Here is a 13,856-nt window from a genome sequence, read left to right on the forward strand (position 1 = left end):
TAATAAACTAAAAGCTGTAATATTAGTTATTTCCTATGTCGCTTGTAACACGAGCTTTGATTGGTTACAAAGTCTGGTGTAAATTTCTGTACACCCAACTTGAGCCGGGGGTAAGAAATTTGACATCACAACGCATAATTTCTCTATGATAAAAAGCAAACATGACGTCATGATGCATTGTAGGACGTAGTAAATCTTAACGATAGCATGAAACACAGTTGATTGGACTTGTTTACAAAGAATTTATTTGGGTACATAGGAAATAAATTTGTTACCCAGGTCTAATCAAGGGTTTATCATGGTGTATGGGGATTTACCCTGGGTTTTACTCAGACACCCTGAGGCCGAAGTATCCAGGTCCAATCAGAGGTGTACGGGGATTTACCCCAGGTTGTATTCCAAACACCCTTCGGCCTTCGGCCTCAGGGTGTCTGGAATAAAACCCGGGGTAAATCCCCATACACCCTTGACTGGAGCTGGATAACTAATATTATCTAGGTTCAATCAAGGGTGTACGGGGATTTCACCCCGGGTTTTATACCATACACCCGAAGGCCGTACACCCCATACAACCTTGATTGGACCTGAATAACTAATTATTTCCTATGTAACGAATAAATTCTTTGTAAACCCAAGTCTTATCAATGGTGTTTCAAATTATCGATGAGATTTACTTTGGGCTACGCTGCATTGTCATGATTGTGACGTCATGTTATTTGCTTTTGTGCTGGAGAAATAATACATTATGACGTCACATTATTTACCCAAGCTGGAGCCAGGTGTACAGAAATTTACACCTGGCCTGCTAACCAATCAGAACTTGTGTTACAATCTAGATAGGAATAATGAAAAAAAAAAATGATTGTTTGCTGTTTTACATCCAATCAAGAATATTTCACTGATGTAGAGACATCACCACATACCATGAAGGGCTTCACATTTAGACCTAACTTGACACTCAGGCCATTGAACAGTGAGGGTTCTTTATCGTGCCAACATCTACTGTGATATGGGGCCTCAGTTCTTCTAATCTGAAAAACCTGTAACTTTGACTTCTAATACTGGATGTTTGGTGAAGGAACAGTCACTATCTATGTTTATGTCTTAGGTTTGATGCAGTAAACGAGAATCAAACCCGGTACTTCCACATCACAAATTAAACACCTTACCACTAATTAAGCTACCATGACAGGTAACGAACTAGATTAAATATCTGTAAACCATTGCTTAGTAGAAAATTAGTTGTTGTTTTAAACTCATCAATTGAAACAGAAAATATAGGTCACTTTTTTTATCACGGGGGTTAATTTGTTAACTTCTGATTAATAATTGGATTATAATGACTAGATAAATGGGACTTGTTTTGACAGTCATATCTGAAAAATATATATGAAAATCATAACAGGTTACCATCTTTCTAACCAATTAGTCTATTAACCATTGCCATCATTAATAAATTTTATACATGTACTGCAAGTTACATTATTTGTGCATTTCTTTATGTGAAATCATGAAAAAATATTTTACATTCATCTTTTTATTTTATTTTTATTACATCCTCAAGTGACTGCATGTAAAAAAAAAAAACAGTACTTTACCAAATAATGCACAGAAAATGTGACAGTATCTTTGTACTCAAAATGATGGTTTATCATTTATATGTTGCACAATGTCAATTTCTTTTATTTTAACTTAAATGAGAAATTTCAAATTCCTTTTAGATAAGTGTGACTGTCATCTGAAAGCTGAATGTGAAATTTGATACCTAGCATGCCCATGATGTGCCAGAAGAACATGTTGGGAGATGAAACAGAACATGCAGAATAAGCAGCATAGTAAAATTTAAACAGCCACACAAGGATAAAAGTCCATCTAGGATTATGGACACATTAGGCCTTAAATTAATTCATTAAGAACTTGTAATATGTGTAATTTTACGGTTTAATTTAGGAAGAGCTATTTTGGCATATATACAACTACAGTCAAACCTCATTATCTTGAATTAAATGAGAACGAGAATAAACTTTGAGATATCCGAGGATTTGAGATATCCAGGGTAAAATTCTTAAAGAATAAGGGGATGGGCTCCCAAAATCACTTCAACATATCTATGGTATTCTAGATATCGGTGTTCAATCACTTGAACTTTTCTGATCGAAGGGTGCCCAGTGTTCGTCTGCCTTACTTCCTTTATAAACTTTTCAATTTTTAGCTAACCTGAGCCAATAACTGAACACAATTTACCCATTTTTGTCATCGTCTTAAACTTTAAAAGTCACAATTTCACAATTTCATTTTCTTCTCAGAACCACTGGGCCAGTTTAAATGAAACTTGGCACAGTACCTTGTTGAGTGAAGGGGATTCAAATTTGTTCTAGTGGAGGGCAACTCTTTCACAGGTAGATAATTAAGAATTATTGAAAACCTAAAGGCATCCTTTAAAAATGTTCTTAAGAACCACTGGCCAGAAAAGATAAAACTTGCACATGTAAAAGCTTTATTACATAGTGTAGATTCAAGTTTGTTTAAATCATCACCCCCAGTGTTAGGGTTGGGTCATGGCAGCGGATCAAGTTTTTCATGGCAATATAGAGGATAATTTTTTAGATATCTTTTTCTCATCAATAGCAAATCCATGAATAAAAGCATACTCGCGTAGTGAAGATTCATGACCTCATGGGCTAGAACAGGGCCACAACAGAACATAAAAGTTTTACTGTAAGAAAGGGTTGTAGCGAACATGTTTATAATGAATTGATGCTTACAGTGAAGTGATTTTCATTCCCTGTGACTTTGAAATATTTGTAAACCTAACAGATATAATCAATTATGCTTATATCGAAGCTAAATCGTCGTTCCCTGACACTTTGTTATAAGCAGTACCATGTTTTACTGTACCTGGTATATGGATTTAACAAACAGTATTCAAGCTCAAAAGTCCATTCAGTATGTAGGAATTATCTTAAGAATTCTTCAACTAAGAAATAAATCAGTCATTGTTATAGTTATTAGCTCCTCTGAGCAAAGACTCAAAGAGCTATTGCTATGGCCATTTGTGCAGTGTGCGTAAACTTTTTAGAATATGGGCCATAACTCAAGAACCCCTTGGTCAATTATTGTCAAATTTGTCACAGGGTATCCTTAGCCCAAGGGCTCCCATTTATAGTAAAACGAAGGCTGTGAACCTTAAACAAGGGGAGATAATAAGAGAATAGAAACAAAAGTACTGGTTGCTAAAAAATCTTCTTCTCAAGAACCACTGGGCAGATTATCACCAAACATACATAAAAGGATGAGGATATGTTGAAGATTAAAATTTGTTCAAGGCACCACCCTGGGGCAAAGGGCGTGGTATCAAGGTCACTTTAAAGTTGACCAAAAATTATATTTTATTAAAATGTTGATATTTTGCTTTCTATAAGGACTAGGATCACCAAATCTTGTCAGTTGATGCATTTAAGGACTTCATATTATGTTGTCTCAAAAGTAGGTCACGGTGACCTACTTTTTCAAATTTTGCGGCCATTCTTTTTCAAAATGATTTAGAGGCATATTTTGAACAATTTAAGGCCTGTGATCATCAAACTTTGTCAGTTGATGTCAGTCGGAGTATGTCGACAAAAAAGTAGGTCACCCTAACCTACTTTTGAAATTTTATGGCCGTATTTAATATTTTTCAGGGAATGTTTGGCTAGAATCATCCAAATTTGTCAGTTGATGCATCTTGGATCCTCGGAGTAGGTCTCCGTGAAACTAGTTTTCAATCTATATGACTATGATTAAATATTTCGCGCACTAATTGTCTTAGAATCATAAAACTTTGTCAATTGATGCGTCTTAGGTCTTCAAAGTAAGTCGACTGAAAAATAGGTCACCATGACCTACTTTTGAAAATTTATGTCTTTAATAAAATATTTCAGGTACTAATTGGCTTAGAATCATCAAACTTTGTCAGTTGATGCATCTTGGGTCCTCGGAGTACAACAAAAAAGTAGGTCACCCTGACCTACTTTTGAAATTTTATGGCTGTATTTAATATTTCCAGGGAATGTTTGGTTTAGAATCATCAAAATTTGTCAGTTGGTGCATCTTGGGTCCCCGGAGTAGGTGGACTGAAAAGTAGGTCACCCTGACCTATTTTTCAATTTATATGACTATAATTAAATATTTCAGGTACTAATTGTCTTAGAATCATTAAACATTGTTAGTTGATGCGTCTTAGGTCTTCAGAGTACGTAGACTGAAAAGTAGGTCACCATGACCTACTTTTGAAAATTTATGGCTTTAATTAAATATTTCAGGTACTAATTGGCTTAGAATCGTCAAACTTTGTCAGTTGATGCGTCTTGGGTCCTTGGAATACGATAACTGAAAAGTAGGTCACCCGACCTACTTTTGAATTTTTTTGGCTGTATTTACCATTTTCAGGAACTATTTTGGCATAGAATCATCAAAATTTGCCAGTTGATATATCTTGGGTCCTCAGAGTAGGTCAACTGAAAAATAGGTCACCGTGACCTACTTTTCAATTTATATTACTATAATTAAATATTTCAGGTAATAATTGGCTTAGAAACGTCAAACTTTGTCAGTTGATGCATCTTGGGTCTGCAGAGTTAGTCGAATGATATGGAGGTCACTGTGACCAATTTTTGCAATTTTATGGTTTTATTTAAATATAGTTCTAACTTACTTATGAAACATTTTAATTTTGGCTATAATTTTTGCTCCAGAAGATAGTTTTCTCACATGTGCATTATTTGTTACCAAAAAGTTTTTTCACATGTGCATTATGTGTTACCTTTTGGATTGTATTATGAAAATTGACTTCATGACCTTGATCTTGAAATTTGATGCAGTTTTCAGAAACTTCAGTCTTGGTCAGAACTTTTATCAAAATTTATATTTTTTTGTACAATAGACAGACAAGACAGGACACATGGACAAGACAGGTAAAATATGCCATAGATAATTGTATGTCAACCACTAAGACTCCGAAAGAATGAGACAAGAATTCTTTGAATTTTCTTGCTGTGTCTTAGGTTCACTTGTTCCGTCATGTTATATTGTATTGTATCTACTGCAATAAACTTCAATGGATTCAGATATTTTAAGTGAATTTGATAGCAAATTTACTTGAATATATTTGTAATATGCATGTAAAAATTATTTAAACATGTTGCAAAATTTAAATATGTGTGTGTTTTTCTTTCCTTGTAAAACATTTTAATAAATGAATCCAAGATGTACACTCAAACCTTGTTATCTCAACCTCAATGGACCCAAAATTAAATTTCAAGATATCTGTTGATTCAAGATAAACAGGAAGGGTAAAAAACATGATAAGTGATTTGGACAACCAACTCATTATGACATATCCTGGAATTGAGATATCGGTATTCGAGATTATGAAGTTCAACTGTATTTAAAAGGTTAAGAAAGAGGTTATGTTAAAATATCCACAAGTAACACTGTCTTACTGATACTTTGGTTTTGCGACTTCGCCTTTTTAATCTTTACTGATATTGATTTCCCCCCTCTGGTAAGACAAGAAATCATCCATGTGGATTCCTTATAAGAGTATTCTCCACTTGCTGATTGTCAAACATTGGAAATCATCAATCAGTTACACATTTGGTTTACTTACTATCTAGTAAATATTTTTAAAACATTTTTTTTTTTTTTGACACTGATGTAGCAAAGCACATAGTATGTCATTCATCATTTTACTAACATAATTGCTTCAAAGATGCTAGATTAATTTAGAGAGAAGTCTAGTAATTAAAAATCAGAAGTCGTAAAGGTTGAGATATGAGGGATTATTAGTGTTGTGTATAAAATTTACAGAGTACTGTTGCAGATGCATGTGAGTTAAGGCTAGGTATAGGCGTTTCTATGCAAATGAGCTAATGAAAGAGCATAATTTTAAGGTATATTTATTATTCAGAGAAAGTGTTGATTTATTTTCTTATGCATACTTAGTACCCATGATATATTATAGCCAGTACACATTATGACGTCATATTATGGCGTCACTGATCTTACCTACTGGAGGTAATAAAACACATCAACAAAACAGCTTTGGCGCAAGGGATTATCCTTTTTTTTTTTACATAAAAATTGTGTAATGCTAAGAAGAATATTCTATTAATAGATTAATAAAACTGCTGCACAAATCCTAAGTATTTTTTCATTTGATCGGAATGTGAGAAAACTTATACCGGACTGTACATTTCTACCCTTATTCAACTTAAAACTTTACAAATAGAAATTATACAAATGAGATGTTGATATTTGTGCAGCAATACCAGCAAACCTTGGAATATTTTGCTTCTTAATATGCCTTGTTTAAGTTAAATCAAAGAGATCATGCCCTTGAGCCGAAGCATTTTTATTGATTTCCATTATAATCTTGTGTAGTAAAGTACAATGACGTCATAATATGACGTCATAATGTATAATGGCTTTCTCATGTCGTTGATACCAGGTATGTATTAGACAAGAAGTTTTTACTTTCTCTTTATAATAGATATAGTTCTTAAGCATATTAGTTAGATAATTTGCATAGAAATGCCTATACCTAGCCTTAACTCACCCGCGATAGACTACTGTTGGACTATGTAGCCTCAAGATCACTTCAGATTCAGAGTTCCAGAAGGAGGTCAATATTTGGGTCAAAGTTTCAAAGATCAAAGGAGAAAATAATATTAGAAAAGTTGATAATATAAACAGAAACATTTGACCTTTAGAGGGAAATTAAACGAAAATTAAATCATTTATTTCATCAATTTACAAGCTAATCGCTAAGAAGGAAGACCCACTCGTTGCTTTGCAACAAGCTTTGCTCTAGTTATTATTAATTAGGTCTTCCGTTTTCAACGGAAGACCTATAGAGATTCTACTGTTTCTTCTTCTTATTATTATTATTAGATCTTCCATTTTCAACGGAAGACCTATAGTGATTCTACTTTTTCTTATTATTAAGGTCTTCCGTTTCAGACGGAAGACCTTATGTGATTCTACTGTTTTTAGGGTCTTTCGTCTCCAACGGAAGACCCTTCTATTATTCTATTGTTTCTTTTTCACTTTTATTATTAGGGTCTTCCGTCTTCTGCGGAAGACCCTCCTATTATTCTATTGTTGATTTTTCACTTTTCTTTTTATTAGGGTCTTCCGTCTTCTCCGGAAGACCCTTCTATTATTCTATTGTTGATTTTTCACTTTTCTTTTTATTAGTATTATTCTTTTTTTTTCCTTACCGATTTTGTGCAGAAGATTTCTCGGAGATCGCTCGATCGATTTGCTTCAAATTTTCAGGGTTAATGCGTTGCTATCCGAAGTTTATAACGACATTTCAGTTTTTGTAAAATTACTTCCGGTCGGACGTTATCGCCCTTTGATTGATTTTTAAATAGACTTTGTGTCTGCACAAAAACTCAAGAACGACAAATGCTAGAGTGTTGAAACTTTTAGTGGTGATAGAGGACATGTTCTAGATGTGCACCTTGGTTTTCAAATTTTCTGGAAGTGCGAACTATGGAAGCTCGGTAGGAGTCGAAATTTAGAACGTGATTTATGAGTGAATTTTAGAGACATTTCTTATAATAACATTTTAAATAGAAGTATTTTGTTATAACATGTTGAATAAAAAGTCTTCAAAATCAAAAGACCTTTCATTTAATATCAAACAAAAGGGACTGACCCCTCAAATTAGGGGCTCAGAAGGGTCAAAATACTTTCATCTATAACTTTTTAATGATCAATATTTTGTTATAAATAACTGAAGCAAAAATGTTTATCTTAACATTCTGCAACTATATATTATAAAATATTGATTATATGTTACGTAATAAGGGGCCATAAGGGGCCAGGATGCTAAATCTTTTACACTTTATATCTCGAAAAGGGGAAATATTTTGATAAGCAATATTGAACAAAAGATGTGCAGAATAATGTTCTAAACAATATACATCCTTTTAATTTTTGCAAGACATTCCCATTAAGGACTTGGGGGGCTGGCCCCTAAATATTATTATTCTATATATCTCTTAAACGATAGGGACTTTCTGAATAGTTGTTGAAAAAAAGGTCTTCAAAATCACAAGACCTTTCATTTGATATCAAAAAAAGGGGCTGACCCCTCAAATTGGGGGCTCAGAAGGGCCAAAAGTTTTTTATCTATAACTTTTTAATGATCAGTATTTTGTTATAAATTACTGAAGCAAAAATGTTCATCTTAACATTCTGTAACTATATATTATAAAACTTTGATCATATGTTCAAAATAATGGGCCATAAGGGGCCAGAATGCCAAATCTTTTACACCTCGAACAAGGGGAGATATTTTGATAAGCAATATTGAACAAAAGATGCTCAGAATAATGTTTCAAACAATATGCATCCTTTCACTTTTCATAGACGAATATCTCAGTCAAGATCTTGACTAATCTTATCCAAAATCAGACGGAAGACCCAGTCGTTGCTCGCAACGAGAACCATCTAGTTATTAGGGTCTTCCGTCCTCAGCGGAAGACCCTTCTATTATTCTTCGGTTTCTTTTTTACCTTTATTAGGGTCTTCCGTCTCCAACGGAAGACCCTTCTATTCTTCTATTGTTTCTTTTTCACTTTTATTATTAGGGTCTTCCGTCTCCAACGGAAGACCCTTCTATTATTCTATTGTTTCTTTTTCACTTTTATTAGGGTCTTCCGTCTTCAGCGGAAGACCCTTCTATTATTCTTATGTTTCTTTTTCAAGCTTCTTCTTATTATTAGGGTCTTCCGTCTCCAACGGAAGACCCTTCTATTATTCTATTGTTTCTTTTTCACTTTTATTATTATTATTATTATTATTATTATTCTTTTTTTTTTCTTTACAATTTTTGTGCAGAAGATTTCTCGGAGTTGGCTTGATCGATTTACTTGAAAATTTCAGGGAAGATGTATCTTTGTCTGAACCTTATACGTTTTACTCATTTTTTTGAAATTCACTTCCGGTCGGAAGTTATAGCCCTTTAATCAAAATTCAGAGGACCTCCTTGTCTGCAATGGAACTCAAAAACGATTAAAGCTAGAGTGCTGAAATTTTCAGCGATGATAGAGGACATGTTGCCATTGATCACCTGGGTTTTCAAATCTTCCGGAAGTGCCTAGTATGGAAGCTCGGTAGGGGTCAAAATTTAGGAAGCGAATCATGAGTGAATTTTAGAGACATTTCTTACGATAACTTTTTAACTATGAGTATTTTGTTAAAACATATTGAACAGAAATTGTGTAGAATTCCAAGATCTTTTATATGATATCAAAGAAAAAGGGCTGACTCATCACATTAGGGGCTGAGAAGGGCCGAAATTCTTTGATCAATAACTCTTTAACGATCAATATTTTGTAATGCATTACTGAAGCAAAAATGTTTATCTCAACTATTTACAACTACATATTATGATATTTATATCATATGTTACATAATTAGGGGCCATAAGGGGCCAGAATGCTAAATCTTTGACGCTTTATATCTCAAAAGTGGGAAATATTTTGCTTAGCAATATTGAACAAAAGATGTCCAAAATAATGTTCTAAACAAGATGCAACCTTTCATTTTTTGCTTAACGTCCCCATTAAGGAGTTGAAGGGCCGGCCCCTAAATACTTCTTTTGCAAATATCTCGGAAACGAAAAAGAATTTCTGACTAGTTGTTGAATAAAAAGTGTTCAAAATCATGAGAGCTTTAAAATGATATGAAGAAAAAGGGGCTGGACCCTCAAATTAGGGGCTGAGAACGTCCGAAAGTCTTCAATCAATAACTCTTTAACGATCAATATTTTGTAATGCACTACTGAAGAAAAATGTTTATCTCAACAATTAACAATTATATATATTATGATATTCACATCATTTGTTACATAACTAGGGGCCATAAGGGGCCAGAATGCTAAATCTTTGATGCTTTATATCTCAAAAGTGGGAAATATTTTGATAAGCAATATTGAACAAAAGATGTTCAAAATAATGTGCTAAACAATATGCAACCTATCATTTTTTGCTAAACGTCCCCATTAAGGAGTTGAAGGGCTGGCCCCTAAATATATCTTTTGCAAATATCTCGGAAACAAAAAAGAATTTCTGACTAGTTGTTGAACAAGAAGTGTTCAAAATCATGAGAACTTTAAAGTGGTATGAAGGAAAAGGGACTGGACCCTCAAATTAGGGGCTGAGAGGGGCCGATAGTCTTTGATCAATAACTCTTTAACAATCAATATTTTGTAATGCATTACTGAACCAATAATGTTAATCTCAACAATTTACAACTATATATTATGATATTAACATCATATGTGACATAATTAGGGGCCATATGGGGCCAGAATGCTAAATCTTTGACGCTTTATATCTCAAAAGTTGGAAATATTTTGATAAGCATTATTGAATAAAAGATATTCAAAATAATGTTCTTAACAATATGCATCCTTTTGATTTTTGCTAAAAGTCCCTAATAAGGAGTTGCAGGGCTGGCCCCTAAATATATCTTTCGCATATATCTCGGAAACGAAAAACAATTTTTGAATAGTTGTTGAAAAAAAAGTGTTCAAAATAATGAGAGTTTTAAGGTGATATCAACGAAAAAGGTCCGACCCCTTAAATTAGGGTCCAAGAAGGGCCGAAAGTATACAATCAATAACTCTTTAATGATCAATATTTTGTAATATATTACTGGAGCAAAATCGCTCATCTTCACACTCTTTTAAATAAATGATGTTGACATCATATGTTACGCAATAAGGGGTGATTAGGGCCCAGATTGCATAATCTTTGGCGCAAAATATCTCGAAAAGGAAGAATATTTTGATAAACAGTATTGAACAAAATACGTTCAAAATAATATTCTGAACAATATGCACTCGTTCAATTTTTGCTAGACGCTCCCATTTAGGACTTGAAGAGGCGGCCCTTAATATTTCTTTTGCATACATCCCGAAAACAAAAAAGAATTTCTGAAAAGTTGTTGATCAAAAAGTGTTCCAAATCCTGAGAGCTTTAAAATGATATCAAGAAAAAGGGGCTGACCTCTCACATTAGGAGCCAAGAAGGGTCGAGAATCTTTGATCTATACTCTTTAATTGTTTGTATGTTGTTTAACGTCCCTCTCGAGAATTTTTCACTCATATGGAGACGCCACCACTTGCCGGTGGAGAGCTGCAAATTTTGTCCTATACTCGGCACTTACGGCCATTGAGCAGTGAGGGATCTTTTTCGTGCCAGCACCTACTGCGACACGGGACCTTGGTTTATACGGTCTCATCCGATAGTCTTTAATGATCTATATTTTGTTAAACATTACCGAAGCAAAATTGTTCTTCTTAACAATTTATTTACCTCATTATATTTGAACGAAAATCTCAGTCAAATTCTTATCTCATCTTAGCAGAAATCGGACGGAAGACCCACTCGTTGCTCGCAACGAGATCTCATCTAGTTATTATTCTTTTTTTCTGCACAAATTTTGTGCAGACGATTTCTCAGAGATGGATTGATGGATTTGCTTCAGATTTTCAGGATTGTTGCCAGGTTATCTGAAGTTAATTCCGGCCAAACAGTTTTCCGAAATTTACTTTCGGTCGAGAGTTATCGCCCTTTTATTAAAATTCAAAGGACTTCCTTGTCTGCGATGGAACTCAAAAACGGCTTAAGCTAGAGCACTGAAATTTTCAGTGATGATAGAGGACATGTTGCCATTTTGCACCTGGGTTTGGATATTTTCCGGAAGTGCCTAGTATGAAAGCTCGGTAGGGGTCGAAATTTAGGACACGAATCATGAGTGAATTTTTGAGACATTTTGTGTCATATCTTTTAAAGTATAACTATTTTGTTAAAACATATTGAACAAAATTTGTGCAAAATGACAAGATCTGTAATATGATATCAGGAAAAAAGCGCTGACTCATCACATTAAGGGCAGATAGGGGCCAAAAGTCTTTAATCGATAACTCTTAAATAAGCAATATTTTGGTATACATTACTGAAGCAAAAATATTTATCTTAACAATTTACAACTAAATACTATGATTTTTACGTCGTATGGCAGATAATTAGGGGTCACAAGGGGCCAGAATGCTAAATCTTTGACGCTTTATATCTCGAAAAGGGGAAACATTTTGAAAAGCAATATTAAACAAAAATTGTTTAGAATGATGGTCTCAACAATGTGCATCCTTTGGATTTTTCCTGAACAGCCCCTATAAGGACTTAAAGGGACGGCCCCTAAATATTTCAAGTCTACATATCTCGAAACGAAAAGAAACTTCTGAATACTTGTTGAACAAAAAGTCTTCAGAATTACAAGACCTTTCATATGATATCAAGAAAAAGGGGCTGACCCATCAAATTAGGGGCTCAAAGGGGCCAGATGTCTTTCATCTTTAACTCCTTAACGTTAAATATTTTGATATTAATTATAGAAGCAAAAATGTTCATCTTCACAATCTGCAACTATATATCTTAAAATTTTCATCAAATATTACGTAATTAGGGGCCACAAGGGGCCAGCATGCTTAATCTTTGACGCTTTATAACTCGAAAAGGGGAAATATTTTGAAAACCAATATTGAACAAAAGTTGTTTAGAATGATGGTCTCAACAATGTGCATCCTTTGGATTTTTCCTAAACAGCTCCTATAAGGACTTAAAGGGACGGCCCCTAAATATTTCAAGTCTACATATCTCGAAAATGAAACGAAACTTCTGAATACTTGTTGAACAAAAAGTCTTCAGAATTACAAGACCTTTCATGTGATATCAAGAAAAAGGGGCTGACCCCTCAAATTAGGGGCTCAGAGGGGCCAGAAGTCTTTCATCTTTAACTCCTTAACGTTAAATATTTTGATATTAATTATTGAAGCAGAAATGTTCATCTTCACAATCTGCAACTATATATCTGAAAGTTTTCTTCAAATATTACGTAATTAGGGAAAAGCAATATTAAACAAAAATTGTTTAGAATGATGTTCTCAACAATGTGCATCCTTTGAATTATTCCTAAACAGACCCTAAAAGGACTTAAAGGGACGGCCCCTAAATATTTCAAGTCTAATATCTCGAAAACGAAACAAAACTTCTGAATACTTGTTGAACAAAAAGTTTTCAGAATTACAAGACCTTTCAAGTGATATCAAGAAAAAGGGGCTTACCCCTCGAATTAGGGGCTCAGAGGGGCCAAGAGTCTTTTATCTATTACCCTTTTACAGTAATGTTCATCTTCACGATCTGCTACTATAAATATTTTAAAATCTTCATCAAACATTGCGTTTTTAGGTGCCATTATCATCAAAATTTTGTTAAACATAACTGAAGCAAATTGTACGTTTTCACTATTTATATATTTATGAACGAAAATCTCAGTCAAATTCGTATCTCATCTTATCAAAAATCGGACGGAAGACCCACTCGTTGCTCGCAACGAGATCTCATCTAGTTATTATTATTCTTTTTTTTTTCTTTACAATTTTTGTGCAGAAGATTTCTCGGAGTTGGCTTGATCGATTTATTTGAAAATTTCAGGGAAGATGTATCTTTGTCTGAACCTTATACGTTTTTCTCATTTTTTTGAAATTCACTTCCGGTCGGAAGTTATCGCCCTTTAATCAAAATTCAGAGGACCTCCTTGTCTGCAATGGAACTCAAAAACGATTAAAGCTAGAGTGCTGAAATTTTCAGCGATGATAGAGGACATGTTGCCATTGATCACCTGGGTTTTCAAATCTTCCGGAAGTGCCTAGTATGGAAGCTCGGTAGGGGTCAAAATTTAGGAAGCGAATCATGAGTGAATTTAAGAGACATTTCTTACGATAACTTTTTAACTAT

This window comes from Saccostrea echinata, unplaced genomic scaffold (genome assembly GCF_033153115.1).
Source record: "Saccostrea echinata isolate AGI-Se365-2 ecotype Australia unplaced genomic scaffold, CSIRO_AGI_Sech_v1 ptg000003l, whole genome shotgun sequence".
Lineage (NCBI taxonomy): Eukaryota > Metazoa > Mollusca > Bivalvia > Ostreida > Ostreidae > Saccostrea > Saccostrea echinata.